The sequence below is a fragment of the Vulpes lagopus genome, chromosome 8 (assembly GCF_018345385.1).
Source record: "Vulpes lagopus strain Blue_001 chromosome 8, ASM1834538v1, whole genome shotgun sequence".
NCBI classification, from domain to species: Eukaryota; Metazoa; Chordata; class Mammalia; order Carnivora; family Canidae; genus Vulpes; species Vulpes lagopus.
This window is the reverse complement of record NC_054831.1, coordinates 4440149-4458096: the sequence shown is the minus strand read 5'-3', so window position 1 is coordinate 4458096 and position 17948 is coordinate 4440149. Positions and strand designations below refer to the sequence as shown.

Genomic DNA, 17948 nt, shown 5'->3' with positions numbered 1-17948 from the left:
CAGTCATGCCCGAGTCAGAACCCAAATGTGCATACAAGTGACTCCCGTTGGAGCACCTCCCACCCTGGCCTCTGCAAGAGGGACTGTCCCCACACAAGGACAGGCTGACGCTGCCCGCAGGAGACTGCTGGTCCAGCCATGGCAAAGGCCAGGATGGCCGGGCCAACCACGTGGATACGTACATCCCAGAGCGTGAGGTCAGCAGTGGCCTTCCAGACCCACACCAGAGCCGTGTTATCTAAACCGTGGCGTGTGTCCTGTATGCATGGGGGACGCCAGCTCAGCAAACATGTGAGGCTCCACAGTGAGCCAGGGAGTTTGTGAGCCACCGTGGATGGAAGTGCCACCTCATCTGAGGCTGACTGACTTCTAATGGCCTAGTGAGCCCATGTGGGCTTGTTAGTCTGGAAAGGGTCAGTTAAAGGTGAGAGTATTAATAACAAAATTAGGAAGAAAAACTGACAAGGGATGCAGGGGAGTGTCTCCTAATGTCACGGTGGAGCTTCTCTACTAACTGGCCCTGTTAGGTCTCTGTGGGGCTGACATACAAAATCAGAGATCTTCTCATCTTGAAAAGCTAAGCCAGATTTTGGAATTACCCACCGTTGTTAAGAACTGAGAATCATCACTAAATGCCGGTGCTCCTGGCCTTAATGATTCCCTTCCAGATGGGTGTCCCCGGCCAGCTCTAGGAGGGACCTGAATACTTACCCACAAGAGGAGAAAAAAATCCATAACCTGTGGTTTTCCATGGCTCAAAAACTGGTTTCTTCTCTCCAAGAACAGTCACGTTTTCCCCAGATTTCTTACCCATCATCACCACCGGCCCGGCCAACACTAATCAGACATATGTGAGCTGTATTGCATTTTAAATTTCCCAGCAGCTTTAACCTCTCTCTCTGGATAAATTGATTGGAGCAGTGTAGTCAGGGCAAGGTCAGCAAGAATTCCACCTCTGCAGAGTACCTGGGTTTGAATGCTGGCTCCTGTGCTCACTAGCCACGTGGCTTGGGACAAGTCCCTTAGCTTCTCACAACTTTGGTGTCTTTGTCTGGAGAATGCCTGTTCAAGGCTCCAGAAGTATGTAAAACCTCCTCATTATACCCAGGTCAATAAGCAGTACGTGTGTATATCAACACTGCAGCCTATTCCAAGAACTGTGTGAGGGCCACCTGCCCAGACTCAAGTACCATGTGGCCCCAGCTCCCCTGGGCCAGCAGAGCCTCCTCCCTCAGTCTTTTTGACCCTGACAGCCACCACCTTCAAACACCCCTTTCCCCAAACACAGACCTGGCTCCACAGCCCCAGGACTGACCCAGGACTGATCAGCTGATGCAAGTACCTAGTGACTCATTTCCAGGAAAATCAGCCACCAGCTTCCCAAAGTAACCCAGGGCTGCACTCAAGGAAGGTGGAAGGAGATTGTGGAGAAGGTTACAGACTTCCCCCGGAACAGGTAGCCCATGATTTTTTACTTCCAGACAGTCCTTTAGAATAGACGACCCTCCTTCTCATTAAAGATCCAGTGACAGTTTTCATTAGAGGTTTGCCCTGACGTCCTTGATAGTAAAGTCCTTCCTAAGTAGTACTCCCATACCTGCTGAGTGCAAGGCAGCAGCTGGACGTCGTAAAGGCTCCAGATTTCTGGTGAGAATCTGCAGATTCTTGGCCTGCTTGGGCCACACATCAGTGCAGGTCAGTTAACTTTGTGTCACTCTGCAAAGGCAGGTGTTGAGCAGAAGACCACAGAGGAGCCCCTTCTAGCTTGTAAAGTCTGTGAACTTGTCTTTTCTCCCTCCCCATTTGTAGTCAGCTACAGAAAGCTTAGAGATGTTTTTGTGGTTTTGGTGTTTTTGTTTTTGTTGGTATGAGTTAGACAAGTATGAACCACGATGCCATACAGGAATGACTTTCCAGTTCTCCATGGAATCACCTAACACTTCAGAAGGGGACAGTTTCTTCATAAGGTTAACATGTAAAGACACCAAGGGGTTCATTCCCATATGAATTCTGGAACGTTCACAATCGGTTTCTATCTGGCATGGCACAGGCTGTTCCTAATATTCAGAAGTTTAAACTTGGGATTTCATTTTAAATATCACAAAAGTCCGCTTGCTCTTACTAAACAAATCTACACAAAACCTAACCTGTAAACACAGCAGGGACTTCTGAACCACAATGAGTCAAAATACATGTGTAGAAAGTTCATGAAACATAAATTAGTTGAATGGTGACCAAAGATGACTTCGATGAAACAGTTTTTCAGATGTGTCTTTTATTGGCAATTCCTATTTTTGTTTACTTAACTATCCTCTATGGAATGAACAAAATGAGTCGAGTTTTCAGTGAAAGGAGCCAGACAGAAAAGACCTGCCTAGCACACAATTCCACTCCTGTGAGATGCCCAGAAGAGGCAAATCTGTAGACAGAGAAAGCAGATGAACAGTGGCCTGGGTCCTGGGTGTGGAACCAGGGACTGGCTGCAGGTGGACAGGAGGCATCTTCCAGGGGCGACAGAGATGTTCTCAAACTGAAGAGCAGTGATAGTCACATAGCTCTCTAGGTTTACTAAAAATGGTTAAATTGTATCCTTAAAACAGGTGAATTTTATGGTATGTAAACTACACCTCCATAAAGCTGTGAGGGGGAGAAAAAAAGACTTAATGCCCTCCCCCACCACAGGGGGCTCCTGGTTTATTAAGAAAACTGAAGAAAACACAAGACAAAGAGGCTGCATCAATGAGGGTGAGGCCACAAAGGGTCCCCTGCTGCAGCCGTAATAGTGACGGGTATTCCAGCCTGCCAGGAGGAAGCATGATCCCTTTTCCCTGGTTTTCAAAGCCTTTCTGGTAAATGTGGGACCTGCTGGGGGCCTCTTCAGTGCTGAAATGGCCTGAGGTCCCTCCGTGGGCCCCTGCTAGGAACTCCTGTCCTCCGGCCCTGCGGCAGGCCTGTCTCCAGCACACTCCACACCGTCCCGGGCCTCACAGACCACTTCCATCTCTGACCACTTCCGGAGGGGCCTCTGCCCACAGGAGCAGCCGTGCCAACGTCTGGAGCGCCATGAAGATGCCACCGCGGACCCTTGAAAGCTTGTGTCAGGGCAAGTGGTTCAGAATCTGAAATGCATGGAGCCACCTGGCTGGTGCAGTGGAAGGAGCACATGACTCTTGATCTTGGGATTGTGAGTGCGAGCCCCATGGTGAGGGGAGAGATTACTAAAAAAAAATAATAAATGAACCTTAAAAAGAAAAATCTGACAGGTGTTTGGAGAAGAACAGCATTCCTAGGGAGCCTCCATGAGAAGTGCATAGCCATGGCCCTGGGGCCGGTGGGGTCAAGTTAACCACAAGGCCTCGGACAGACCACTGCAGGGCAGCTCTGCTCTTCACCAAGACTCACCCTTGTTTGTGCTTCTCAGGAAGATCTAGAAAGTGGAAATGAGGTTCTTTTCACAATCAGGAGATTGTGTTGTTGTTTTTTTTAAAGTCTTGAGAACATCTACTTCCTGAATGTTTCAAACACGGTCGTGAATTGCCCAGACCTTCTCAGCAAGGAGCCAGGGTGCCGTATCAAACAAAGCCCTGATTTCCAAGATGCGCTCCTGTGAATTTTAATTCCAGCGAGTGATAACAGATCTTCCTGGAAGAAGAGTTGTGTTTGAGAACTGAAATAAACGAAATTTGAGGGGCTCCTTTATGATGTGCACCACGTCCCAAACCCAGGAGGGTGAAGCTCTGCACCGTGACATCCCAGCCATGACCATGCAACACTTCCTGAAGAGAAACTGAAGGTCAGCGGGGACTGCATTCTGCGGAGAGCTGCAGATACACACACAGCACATCTGTGATTCTGTCCTGTCAGAGCTTAGCTATGACATACGTCTTCCTCTGTAAAACTTTTTTTAAGAATGCTTTAAACACCTTTTTTAAAAAATATATATATATATTATTTGAAAGAGGGTGCACGGGCAGAGGGGGGAAGCAGGCTCCCTCCCAATGTCGGCTGGGTTCCAGGACCCCAGGATCATGACCTGAGCCAAAGGCCCCTAGAAACCGTTTTAAGGCAGGGGCGCCTGGTGGCTCAGTCGGGTGAGCGCCCCACTCCTGGTTTCGGCTCATGTCCTGCCTGATGTCAGGACCCTGGGACGAGCCCCACCTTGGGCTCCATGCCAGGGTGGAGTCTGTTGAAAATTCTCTCTCCCTCTGCCCCTCCCCCCTCTCTAAAATAAATAGATGAAATCCTTTTGTAAACATACCACTGTAAAGCCCTTTTCAGGCTAGCATTATGTCTGGAACCTTCCCCCGTGTCAGGTATTCCTTTGACAGCACTTTTTTTTTTTAATAATTTTTTATTTTTATTTATTTATGATAGTCACAGAGAGAGAGAGAGAGAGGCAGAGACACAGGCAGAGGGAGAAGCAGGCTCCATGCACCGGGAGCCCGACGTGGGATTCGATCCCGGGTCTCCAGGATCGCGCCCTGGGCCAAAGGCAGGCGCCAAACCGCTGCGCCACCCAGGGATCCCCTGACAGCACTCTTTAAAGGTGTCCCTCTAATCAACCCGATGGCCCAGCCATCCCTTGGTCATTCCGCTTTGGTCACTGGGACTCTTTGGTTGGAGGGGCTGAAACATGTTGGGGGCGCACCGGGACACCCCGCCGACTGTGAGGGCGCACCGGGACACCCCGCCGACTGTGGGGGGGCACCGGGGACACCCCGCCGACTGTGAGGGCGCACCGGGGACACCCCGCCGACTGTGAGGGCGCACCGGGACACCCCGCCGACTGTGAGGGCGCACCGGGACACCCCGCCGACTGTGAGGGCGCAGCGGGACACCCCGCCGACTGTGAGGGGGCACCGGGACACCCCGCCGACTGTGGGGGCGCACCGGGGACACCCCGCCGACTGTGAGGGCGCACCGGGACACCCCGCCGACTGTGAGGGCGCACCGGGACACCCCGCCGACTGTGGGGGCGCACCGGGGACACCCCGCCGACTGTGAGGGCGCACCGGGACACCCCGCCGACTGTGAGGGCGCAGCGGGACACCCCGCCGACTGTGAGGGCGCAGCGGGACACCCCGCCGACTGTGAGGGCGCACCGGGGACACCCCGCCGACTGTGAGGGCGCACCGGGACACCCCGCCGACTGTGGGGGCGCACCGGGACACCCCGCCGACTGTGAGGGCGCACCGGGGACACCCCGCCGACTGTGAGGGCGCACCGGGACACCCCGCCGACTGTGGGGGCGCACCGGGGACACCCCGCCGACTGTGAGGGCGCACCGGGGACACCCCGCCGACTGTGAGGGCGCACCGGGACACCCCGCCGACTGTGAGGGCGCAGCGGGACACCCCGCCGACTGTGAGGGCGCAGCGGGACACCCCGCCGACTGTGGGGGGCACCGGGGACACCCCGCCGACTGTGAGGGGGCACCGGGACACCCCGCCGACTGTGAGGGCGCACCGGGGACACCCCGCCGACTGTGAGGGGGCACCGGGGACACCCCGCCGACTGTGAGGGCGCACCGGGACACCCCGCCGACTGTGAGGGCGCACCGGGACACCCCGCCGACTGTGGGGGGCACCGGGGACACCCCGCCGACTGTGAGGGGGCACCGGGACACCCCGCCGACTGTGAGGGCGCACCGGGGACACCCCGCCGACTGTGAGGGCGCACCGGGACACCCCGCCGACTCGGGCTGACGGCGGGTCCCCCCGAGGACGCAGCCGCCCCCCCCAGGGCCACGCACGCCTGGGGCACCCCTCCGTCCCGCATCGCCCTCCAGGCCGGCGCCGCCCGGCCCCACGCACCGTCCTTCCCGCGGTCCTTCGCCGGGAGGCTGGCGCCGGGTGAGGCGGGCGGCGCGTGGCCCGCAGGCCCGGGCTCCCCCAGCAGCGCCGGGGCGGGGCGTGCGTCAGTCAGGCTCCCCCAGGGCGCGGGCCCGGCAGCGCGCGGACGTGTGAGCGTGTGCGTGCCTGCGTGCCTGCGTGCGTGCCTGCGTGCGTGAGCGCGTGAGCGCGTGAGCGCGTGGGCTCTGGCGCGCAGGCGCAGAGGGAGCGCGCGGTGTGGAGGTGGCGCCCGCCCTCGGGGAGCTGGCGGAGCGTCGGGCGGTGGACGCCGCGGCCTCAGGTGGTGGCGCCGCGCCCTCGGGGTCGGGGTCGGGACCGTGGCCTTTGCCTCACGCCCGACTGCGGGCGACCCGGGCCTTCCGCGGCCTCGGGGAGGCGGGCGTGGCCGGAGCACAGGTGAGTGTGCGGAGCCTTCTCCCTGCAGACGCGGCCGCCGGGCCCGCCAGCGACCCCAGCGCGTGCTCTCGCGGCCCGGCCCGTCTCGGCTGGGACCCCTCACCCCTGGGCGCCGCCCCCACGCCCCCAGCCTCTCCTTCCCTTTTTTTTTTTTTTTAATTTTTTTCTTTATTTATTCATGAGAGACACAGAGACAGAGGCAGAGACACAGGCCGAGGGAGAAGCAGGCTCCACGCAGGGACCCGGACGCCGGACTCGAACCCGGGACCCCGGGGTCACGCCCTCAGCGGAAGGCGGCGCTCACAGCGGAGGACGCAGGGCCGCAGCCTGAGCCGCACCCCGACCCGCAGGAGACGCATGGTGCCTGCCCTCCTGGGTCTCACACCCCGGAGGGGACACAGACGCTGAAAGCTGTTGGATTTGGGGGAGCCTGGGTGGCCCGGTTGGCTGAGCGACCACCTCTTGACTTGCGCTGAGGTCGTGGTCTCAGGGTTGTGAGGTGGAGCCCCGCGCGGAGCCTACCTGAGACTCTCTCCCTTCCTCTCCCTCTGCATCTTCCCACTCTTAAAAACCGTTGGTGACAGGCCACGTGGAAACGCCGAAGCAGGCAGAGGGCAATGGAGACGAGCAGGGAACAGCAGTCGGGAAGTTGGTGGGACAGAGGGAGGCAGCTACACACGCGCAGGTGTGGAAGAGGAGCCCAGAGGACGCACCAAGGTGTATTTCGCTGCTGCTGACGATTGGCATTCAGGGCAGGGGGAAGCGGAGAGAGAGAGAAAGTGCGTTGGGTCTGAAATTGTTCCCGACTCTGGCAAGGTGGCCTGCCTCTTTGGGGGCCCAAGACAAAGAAAAGCTTATCCCTTAGAGCAAAATCTGTAGCCACAGTGTCTGTACCTGCGTGGCTTCCCAGCCCTCTCTGCCCAGTCCCTGCAGGGTCATGGGACATCTGGGCATGCCAGTGGGCTGCACAGCAGGAGCAGAGCCCTGAGTTCGGAGAACCCAGTAATGGACAAAAAGCGCGTTTGCCTCTGCTCTGAGGGAGACGCCCCGTGGTGCAGGGAGCTCCGCATGCAGACGTTCTTAGAAGGATCATTGGAGGGCAGCCCGGGTGGCTCAGTGATTTAGCACCACCCTCAGCCCAGGGCTTGATTCTGGAGACCCAGGATCGAATCCCACATTGGGCTCCCTGCATGGAGCCTGCTTCTCCCTCTGCCCCTCTCTCTGTGTTTCTTATGAATAAATAAAATCTTAAAAAAAAAAAAAAAAAGGATCATTGGAAACAAAGGCAGTTGAGCCAGTGCTGCTGGAAAGACTAGCAGAGATGCCGGCCACCACTAAATACTGGTTTCCCGGACGCCTGGGTGGCTCAGCGGTTGAGCATCTGCCTTTGGCTCAGGGCATGATCCTGAGTTCTGGGATCGAGTCCCACATGAGACTCCCTGCAGGGAGCCTGCTTCTCCCTCTGCCTCTGTGTGTCTCTAATGAACAAATAAATAAAATCTTAAAAAAAAAAAATGTCAAAAAAAAAGACTGGTTTCCCGACAGGTTGGGAAACAAGGTCAGACACACTCTCATCATGTCTCCAGTCTAGATTCTATGAGAGTCCAGAACTCTCCCTACTCAGGCAGGAGGGGCAGCAGGGAGGAAGTGAGGAAAGGTTGGGGGCCTGTGGCAGAGGGTTTCATGAGAGCATGTGGCCATGAGGCCGCTTGCTGCCCAACATCAAGTCCATGGGTCCAGACTCAGCAAGGCCAGCCAACCTTCAATCTCTGTGTGACTCATCCACGCCTTCTTTTCCCAATAGCATGGGTATTGGATTCCCACTGCTGCTGAGACAAATTACCACAATTTCACTGGCTTAAAGTAAATAGTTTTATATTATCTTGCAAGTCTGGAAGCCAGAAGCCCAGGTTGGTGGACGTGGCTGTGTCCCTCCTCTAGGCTTCGGGGGAGTCCACTTGCTTGTAAAGGCCTCCCATTCACCCTGCCTCGTGGCCCTGCACCCTGCTATTCTCCTTCCTCCCAGTGTTATTGCCACGTGAGCCAGTATATTCCTGGGACTTGGGACACAGACATTTTTGGGGAGACTTCGTCTACCACATTCTTCTGTCCTCACTAGATGCTGTGGCCCACACCCTCCAGCCCCCCTCCCCCAAAGACATGACCCTGTCTGCGTGAGTCTCTCCCCAGATATGATGCTTGTGGACATATTGCAGTCTGGGGTACTGAGGGTATCATCTGTTGCAAGGAAGGCCGTGTAGAATCAGGCAAGAGAGCTGGGTCAAACTCTTCTGTACTTTGACTGTCTTAACTTTCTTGTTGGGGAAAAAAAAAAAAAAGCGTGTGCCCAGGCAGCTCAGTTGGTTAAGGGTCTGACTCTTGGTTTCAGCTCGGGTCATGATCTCAGGGTTGTTAAGATTGAGCCCCATGTCAGGCTCCACACTAGGCATGGAGCCTGCTTAAGATCCTTTCTCTCCCCCACTCGTGCTTGTATGGATTCTCTCTCTAAAAATAAAAGGAGAATAATAACACTACCTGCCCTATCTACCTACTAAGTGGTTGTGAAGCTCAGATGAAAAATGCCCTGGGATGGATCCCTGAAGTATACAACATTTAAAATGTTGCCACTCGTTCTGTTTTCTCCATTTAACTCTGAGGTTTTATGTGTCTAGAGTGGGGTAAAAAGTTGACCAGTTGCCATGCAGATGTCACACCTCTGGGTCAAAAGGCACTAAGTCATTAGTCAAAGCATCTTTAGTAGAGATGCATGCCTTCCACCTTGGAATAACTTACTTGAAAACATGTGATTGGTAGGAAATGTAATGTTTCCATCTACCTAAAGTTATGCAGGTTTCTACCAGGCAATTATCTGTATAACATACCTTTTTTTCCTCCCAAGTAGAATTCTGTTGCTAATGAAAGCATATTTTGAACATGAAATTGTTACAAAGAAGGAAAAAATGTCATTATCCAGAAAAGCAGCATAGCCCTGGCATTTGATGGTCTACATAGAATATTCCTCTTTCTAGGGGAGATGAAAGTGGTCCCCCTGTATCGGCCTATGAAATTGTTGGAGAGTCGAGTTTTAATCCCTGGGTCAAGGAAAGGAAATGGAACCCTAACATAGGTTCCATGCATGGGAAGTCAAACCTGAAATTTGGAGACAGGATGTATAGGGTAGCACGACTCGTCACTAATCCAAAAGAGATATGAAAAAAGTGGGTTGTTTTCATGTTGGAAAAGAGGCAGCTTGAAAGGTAAGGCTTCCTCCCTGCCGTTTCTGCTGCTGCCCTTTTCCCATGATCACATTTGCTAGATGTCCATTTCTGTAAGTTTTCCCTCTAGAACAAACCTATCATTTCTCGCCACAGGATATTTACAGCTTCAATCAGTGCCAAATTCAATTGGCTTCTGATCTCATCGCTGGAAGTTATAGATGCAGATATTATTTGCACTGCGGTTAATTATGGAGCAATCAAACTTTGGCTTTTCCACTGTAATTTCCTCTGCCAGCTAATTTAATTAATCACCCCCAGCTCAGCTCTTCCAGCTGCGACCAGCAGGGTCATTAATTAGGCATGTGGCGGTAGCTCACCGACCAGGTCCCGCTTCCAGGCTGCTGCCCATGTGATCTCTCCGGGAGGGAGAGCTCTTCCTAAGCACCCAGGCAGGATTAGGGGTGGGGAAGACATCACTCCATCCCCTCCAGAAAGGAAGACTGCTCCAGAAGGACCTGTCAGGGCAGATAGCTGACCCGCAGTGGTGATTGGCCTAGGAAGCAAAGGCCTCATCTTTCGTTTAGACTAGCCTGTGGACCGGGGGGAAAAAGTGGCAGGTGATGATCACCTTTGGTGTTGGGTTTTTCAGTCAGCCTGTGTGCTGCCAATAATGCAGACGTCACTGTGAAGAGCTAAGTTTGTTGACATATAAGTGTTGTTTTCCTTATGGGCTCATGACATCGATAGTAGGACTTTGGAGGCTGACTTTTGCTCTGGAGGAAAAATGAAAGGGTTATTTTGGTTACGTCATAAGGAAGTGACTTTTTTGGTCTGTACCTATTGAAATGGATGCCTAAATGACTCAAATGATTCTCCCATTGCTTTGCTTTGCTTCAAAGAGCCTGTTCCTTTTCAAGCAGTTTCCAGCTTACTTTTCCCACATAGAGAATACCCATTACTAAGAAATCATCACTGGAATTCCACATAATCATTCCACATAATCATTTCTTTGTGTGTGTGTACATACATAGAGAAATAATCACCCAAATATAGGGAGGCTTTTTTATTATGATTCTTAAATACAGTTTCTTTTCTCATAATTATGTGAGGGTTTTTTTAACTTCATGGTTTACATAGGAAGATCTTTTTTAAGGAACTGGTTAGTAAGTCTGAGTTTTGTACAAAAGGATAAATTGATGAACAGGTGTTTTCAAGAGCTGTAATAAATCATCCTAGAACAAGGAATGCCTCTTCTGAGATCCTATCCAATGCCCTGCCCTCAATTAAATGAATCAAAGAGACAAATGTGAATGCGTGCACGCACACACACACAGGCACACACAAAGGTTCTAGTTGAGAGGGAGCAGGGCGGTCCAGCTCAGTAATTAAAGAGATAATAAGGACGCATTGTGTGCCAGGTGGAAGAAAATGTGCAGGAGAACTCACAAAGTCTGTAGGGTTGGACCTGTCTGTTCAGCCGGAGAGGAAGCACCCCCATCATAAAACCCCCATGGCCTGTAAACACCAAATTTCCCCTCCCGCCAGGGAATGGGGCTAGGGAGGCCCCAGCGGGTAATGGCTCTAACGGTGGCTGGCTTTAGTCATGCCTTCCTGAATAGGCGGGGTCCGCGCGGCCCTTAAACTTAAACAAGTGTATTCAGTCCTGACGGCCAGCCCCATGACCCGCCGGCATATTAAAATTTAAATGCATGGTACATGCATTCATTTCACGCTGTAAAGATTGTTCTGGAATGAATTACAAGTGGAGGTTCCTCCCTAACATTCCCACTCTCCTATTGGGAGCATGGGAGATTCTTGAGAATTGCAAAACAGCCATAATGCAAAGGTCTTCTGCAGATTTCTGTTCTCAAGGAAAAAAAAAATGTTTTTCAGGCATTTTCTTCTAGAGAAACCTCTTTGGATTCAAGTAATTGCAAGCCCCGGAACAAATCTGTCTTCCTAGTGATAACTCAAATATCCTTTGTAAGAGTTTTTGTTTGCCCAACTCCACTACTGCCTGAAGCATCCATACAAATGGAGGGTGGGGGGCAGCTGAAATACCCGGTTCTTTCCCTTTGGAACACTGAAGTACAAATCAAAAATTTCTCGTATTCCTGTAGGACATACACAGACACACACATACCCTTGATCCTCCCAACCTGGCAGATGGATCTTTGTGGAGAGGAACACTCTACAAGGCTACTTCCGTTCTGGCTACAAGGGTCTGTGATGCTCACCTTGGGCCTCATGGAACAACAGACCATCCCGGGTGGGAGAACCAGCTCTTATAGGTCCCAGAGGCCTGGAAGGCTTTATGTTGACTGTTTCCTTCTTACCTCTCTTTGCATCATCCCCTGGCAGCCTTTACTGTCTATTAAAAAAAAAAAAACTGCCCTCAAGACAGCCTAGGAGGCTGCTGGAGGAGGGGTAGGCAGGCCCAGGGCATGACCAGGCCCCTGTGGTAGCCCCTGAGGGCACCCTGTGGTTTCCCAGGCCTGGGGAGCTGCCCTGCTCCAAGGGCCACCCCAGGATATAGCCTGGCCGCCTTCCTTTGTGAAGCATGCCAGCCCTTGAGGAGGCTCCCCTCCTGGCAGGGACAATGACTGTCCATCAGGGATAACAAATCCCACGTCCTGGCCTTGGGTTCACTGGGCCTGTTGGGGTGGGCTGATGGCAAAAACCCTGATCACTGTTGTCATCTCTCTGCTCTCATTGCAGCCTTGGAACCGGAGAGGGTCCATTCCATCCGCCGAGTCTTTAAAACCTGCCCTAATCTTCCCCTTTTTTCCTTCTGCTTAGAAACAGGCTCTGACAGTCTGAATGTTGGAAATAATTGGATTCTAAATTCTAATTCATCTGTAAAGTATTCAGTGATTAAATTAGCCTAATAGATATTATTTCTTACGTGGCTGCATAATTTTACCCTACTCGGATCTCTGAGGCCCTAATGTGCCCCCCCGCCCCCCCTCCCCCGTTTGCTATTGACGTGAAATTCTCAGAAGGCGAGGCATAACTCTGCCTTCTTCAGTCTGTTTTCCCAGGTTAAGAGTTAAACTGATTTATGCTTGAAGGGTATTGCCGTATTGCTCAAGTGTGGTTGCACGGTGCATGTTATTCTTTAAGAAGAGCTGGAGAGGAAAAATATTATTTTATGTGATTTTGGATCATCTTTTCCTACTCAGAGACTGAGATATAGGGACCTTTTAAACTTGTTGGCCGGCAGGTCTCCTGTAAATTGCATGAGATTTTTCACAGAGTTAGAAACATCATCACAGTAAAAACTACAATTGTCAGTTCATTATGTGGACCTTCTAAATGTGCAGACAGTCCCCAAAATTTTAGACACGCTGAAGATACATTTGAGCTGAGGCGTCTTTAATTTGCTATAGAGCCGGTTAACTTCTTGGCCAGAGCGGAGGAACTGCAGAAAGGCTAGGCCCCTGACTCAGGACATCTCTGCCTCTCACCCTTCTGCCTCATTTCTCTATTTCTTCACCTGAATTTAATTTCTTAAGGTATGTGCCTCCCCCCCCCCCCACCTCCCTCCAAACATCTGCAAATAAAATTCGCAGCTCCCTCCCTGGTTCAGTAGCTGGAAACAGCTGGCGGGTTTTGTGCGCAGCGGAGCAGTGGGGGGACGAAGTTTGGCAAACACTCGGAAACCCGGGTCGGAGGAGGCAGGGTAAAGTCAGGAAACTGTTTTCATGAGTAAATGAAGGAAAACAAAGGCCGCTCAGCAGGAACAGAAGGGACACACACTCCCTCTGAATAGCTCCCTAAAAGCAGAGCTGAAAAGGAAGAAGGCCCGTTTGCTTCTGGGGATCCAATAAATTGTTTCAGGAAGTGAAAGTCTGTCCAGGCTAATGGAGCTGTGATTGACAGCACTTCTCATTATGGAGCCCATCAGGGGGCGGGGCATTCAGTGCTGTTGAGGGGCCGAGGTGGGAGCCACGGAGCCAGAGCCCCAGGTGGGGGGTCGTCCTGTGTTCACTCAAAGAGTTTTGCACCACCACTAGCACCATCACCACCACCACCACCACCACTACCCCCCCCCCCCAAGAAAAGACCACAAGAAAAGAGAACCTCATCTTTCCGGAGCATTGACCTTTTCTATCCTAACACATCCCACTTGCCCCTGGTCACGAATCTACCAGAATCTTCCCTCCTGTCTTTCCTGAGAGAGAGCCTACAGTACCAGACAGGACCTCAGAGCTTGCTTCTCCAGGAATAGCCACCTTATGGCTCGTCCACTCCCTGGACCCGTGTGATGTTGGGGACGAGGATCCTCCTGAAGGTTGATACCATGATCACGGGCATTTTAAAAAGCTTGTGGCTGTGTACGCGTGGTGCTGCGGCTTGTCTCTTAAGGCCAATCACAGGGGCAGATGTGTGAGACAACCAGACAGTCGCTTTCTTTGTCCACATAGGACCAAACTGAGGGGAAGTTGGCCTCAGTTAATGAGACTAATTAATCATAACCCAGGACTCTAGACCCAGCCCTGGGAGGTGATAGGGCAACCACCTCTGCTGGGAGGGGCCTGGCAACTGTCTTCTGTGCTTGAGATGCTGCACCTGCTCCGAGGTGCGGGGAGACCTTGAGGGCTGGTCAGCCTTCCCACAGAGGTGACAGGACATGGCAAGTCAGACTCAACATCAGCACCAAGCCCAGGCCAGGATCAGGGAAGGCACACGAGACGTGCTCGGTGTCCCCTGGCCGGAGGGACTGGCCACAGAGGCATAGTTGTCCGGTTTGTTGATTTGCTGGGCTGACAAGTCTCTTCTGGGGTTAGACCCCATAATGGTCATTTCCAGAAAGCTGGGGAACTTTGCTGCTGTTCTTTCATTTTGAACCTCACTCCCATCTGTCACCCCTGGACCTCCAGCAACACTCCCTGTCCTGGGTCCCGGTCCCAGCCTTGCCAGGTCTCAGAGTGCCCTGCTCCACTAAAGCAGCAAGGCCAAGAGTGGGGGGTGGGAGCTTCTCCATCCTCCTAGGTCCAGTGGCTGCGGTTAGTGGGTGGCAAGGTGGTTGCTGTGACTTAAATTGACAACAGATAAACAGGAGAAAAGGCATACAACTTTACTGATTTTTTTTTTAAAGAGAGTGTGTAGGGAAGAGGGTCAAAGAGGGGAGCAAAGGGAAGGTCAAAGCGGAGAGCAGCACAGAGCCCAATGCGGGGCTCCATCTCAGGACCCTGAGATCACAACCTGAGCCAAAATCAAGAGTCAGATACTCAACCAACCGAGCCACCAAGGCATCCCACAGGTTTATTGATTTTTAATTTTACCTGCATGGAGGTCATCAGAAAGGAGTGAACACTGAAGGGAGGGATGGTTTGCAAGCTTAGTTACTATCTTCACAGGGGAAGGGAAGGGGAAAGGCCAGTCCTGGGAGAGCAGCTGATGTTTAGAAAGGATAAAGGGGCCCTTAGGAAAAGATCAGGAGACCTGATAGCTGGGGACAGTTTGGTGTAGTGCCAGCCTCTCGCCTCTCCCGTGCTGAGAGTCTGCCTTCCCTAGATGATGCACCTCTTGGGACAGAGACTAAACACAACTGAGTTCTCTGTTACGGAAGACCTGTTTGGGAGCAAGTGGAATGGTTCAGAGAGGTCCTCTTCCTGCATTTGCTGATTCTCAGAGCGATGCTTATGTGCGGTTGCACATTTTGATTCCTACATAGGGCACTGGGTGTCCTTGGACGGTGGTGTCCTTTATTGACCTTACAGAGAGTCCGTAAGCACTTTCCCTTCAGAATGCGCAAAGGAGTTTTCTCGTGCCGTGCTTTGAGGGAGTTTCTGTGCACCCTGAAGGAAAGGCTATGTGACCAGCTCTGCTGGAAGAAGGAAGGGCCCACTAAGCAGCAAGCACGTGTGGAGTCTGGGCCTGGTGTTACCTCTCTGTGACCACCATCTTGAAACATGAGACGCTCTGGTAAACGTGTCGGTGGCCTGGCATTTCCAGAAAGGTTGCGTGTACTATTAAGTTAGTGGATGGTAAGTGTATCTCGGGGTGGATGCGTCTGTGAACGTAAATACTTGTTTTAGTGAATCTGTCTACAATTTGTAGGTGTGCTAACCCCGATTGATGCGTTATGTGTTCTTTTTTTTTTTTTTTTTTTAAGACTTTGTATAAGTAAGTTCTACACCCAGCCCGGGGCTTGAACTCCCAGCCCCGAGATCAAGCACCAGACACTGCACCGACCAAGCCAGCCAGGCGCCCCCATCATGTGTTCTTAATCTACAGGAAGAAGCATTCTTTTCTCCTCTGGGTTGGCTACACTTTAAATTTGGTGAACTTAAACCGAGGGCCGTCTATGTAATAAACACCCGGAGGAGGAGGATTCTCTGTCTTGCCCAGTTTGTTTGGTTCCTGCAAAATTATAGCAGCGGCTACTACCACAAGTACAGCTCTCTCCCCATTGTGCTGTATTTATTTATCCGTCTGCCTCTAGCCCAGAACCTAACTCGGTGCGGTGCCTAACTCCTAGTGAGTGCTCAATTGATATTTCTTGAAAGAATGAATGCTTAATAGGGCATTGGATGATGGTAGTAATCAAATTCAAATACCTCACTCCATCTAAGAAAAAAAAAAAAAAGAATCGTATGTTTCAAAGTACAGAGGTGGAAGGGATGCCGACACCCATCACTTGGAGGAACAGAATGAGAAGGGCGGTTGCCGCACGGGGGATGCCCTGCGGAGCTGGAAATGGCCAGGAGGGCCGGGTGGCAGCGCCCGAGTCCACGTTGTCCATTTCCTGGCAGCTGACTTCTTCAAGATCATGCACTTTGTGATTTTTTTTCCCCGAAAAAAAAAACACGTACGAAATTAAAGTTAGTCTCATCCATTGCTTTAATGGAAAGAGCAAACTTCCACACTTTTTCCTTGGGCAGGTCGGCAATGCTACCTCTCTCTGCCTCTGGGTCTCCCCGTCTCCAGGGCGCTGGCTCTGCTAGGGTCGAGGTGCTGAAGTGTGACATGAATCCCGTTCCTGCAGATGCTGTGGTCATCTCGGGTCGTTGTTTACCACACGAGAACAAAGAGAAGTTTGCCTAGAAGGGAGAGAAAGGTTGTTTAACCAGAAAGGCGCTCTGAAAATTACAGATTCCTGTACAGTCAGCATTAATGTGCTGCTTTTCAAACATATAAATGGGGGATTGAATTGCAAGAATGTCAGCAATAAAGAGTGCATTTGTGGAATGATGACCTGATTGGCATCCCTGCCTTTTGAATGGCTGACGAGGTCTAATTGGCATATAACGCCCTATAAATTTATTAGCATGCCTCGCCTGTCATTGGTGGACTCTCTACTGTTAACCACCAAGAAATTACCAATTTTCAGGAGTTAGTCACTCAAGTCGCACTATAACTAGGTTTAAAAGAAAAAAAGTGCACGCTGCTCGTGTTATAAATCAGGCCGCTGCCTGATGCAGCACAGGCCTCCAGCTGCAAACGATCCCTTGGATTGGGAAGTGGGGACCCATGGAGTTGCAGGGAAGGGCCCGCGTCCAGTTGGAGGCCCCCCTCCCCCGTTCCTCCGCACCCCTGCCCACATTCCCCTCTGGTTCTCCACCAGCACCGATGGCTGGTGCTGTCTTGCTGCCCCCTTTGCCAGCCCCCTCTCGGGCTCCAGCTGCTCAGGCCACCAATGGGCTGGCTGGAAATTGCAGTTTTGTGGTCGCTCACATCCAGGGCTTTGATGTTCCTATTGATACATTCAACCCGCAGGCACGTCATGCAAAGAGGACACATCTACCCTCTTATTTCAGGAACATAATAGAAATATTCAGGAGCAGACATAATTATTTCAATTACTTCTCTCTGGTGTTTGAGACGCACACACTCAAGAGTCACAAATTAGAAAATAATATTCACATGTGTCTTCTAATTGGTAACAGATTAGAGGCATTTTATCTTTTTAAATAATTTCCAAATGTGCCCCGAAGAGACTGGGAAGAAACGGAAGAAAGGTGTAGAAAGGCAAACACAGCTTTGCCAGACCAGCGCAACGCCCCCGTTTTGGCCGAGACCTCAGGACAGTGAGGTGTGGGAGGCCCTTCTGCAATGTGTTTTCAATTGTCCAGATTTTTGTTTTCATCACTTTTTTCCCTACAAAACCTAGCAGAGATGGGGTGTCCCACATATGTACTGGCCCCACCTGTACACGTTCATGACACGTATGTCATGAATGCATTTTCGACCCCCCCCCATGCCCCATCTCTGTAGTCACGGCTTCTAGACACGCGCGCACACACACACACACACACATTTGCACACCTGGACTCAGTTTTGGGTCTCACCTACTTGCAGAGAGGAAACTGGTCTCATCTGTGCCTCTGTGTCCAGGAATTTTGGAGGAATGTGGATGGAGGTTCCAATGGGCCGGGGTCACCCAGCACACGGTGCTCTGGTTCACACACAGACAATGCCACGTTCCTCTAAATCATAAGGTCTCTCTCAATTCCTCTCTCATAATGGAATTTAG

The 17948-nt window shown here is 52.0% G+C and overlaps 1 protein-coding gene across 10 annotated transcripts in view; it reads left to right on the top strand.

The window, feature by feature from the left end:
* The window catches only part of AGAP1 (ArfGAP with GTPase domain, ankyrin repeat and PH domain 1), a 530214-nt gene that overhangs the window by 488607 nt on the left and 23659 nt on the right, over positions 1–17948 (top strand). The gene's annotated exons all lie outside the window — the stretch shown is intronic.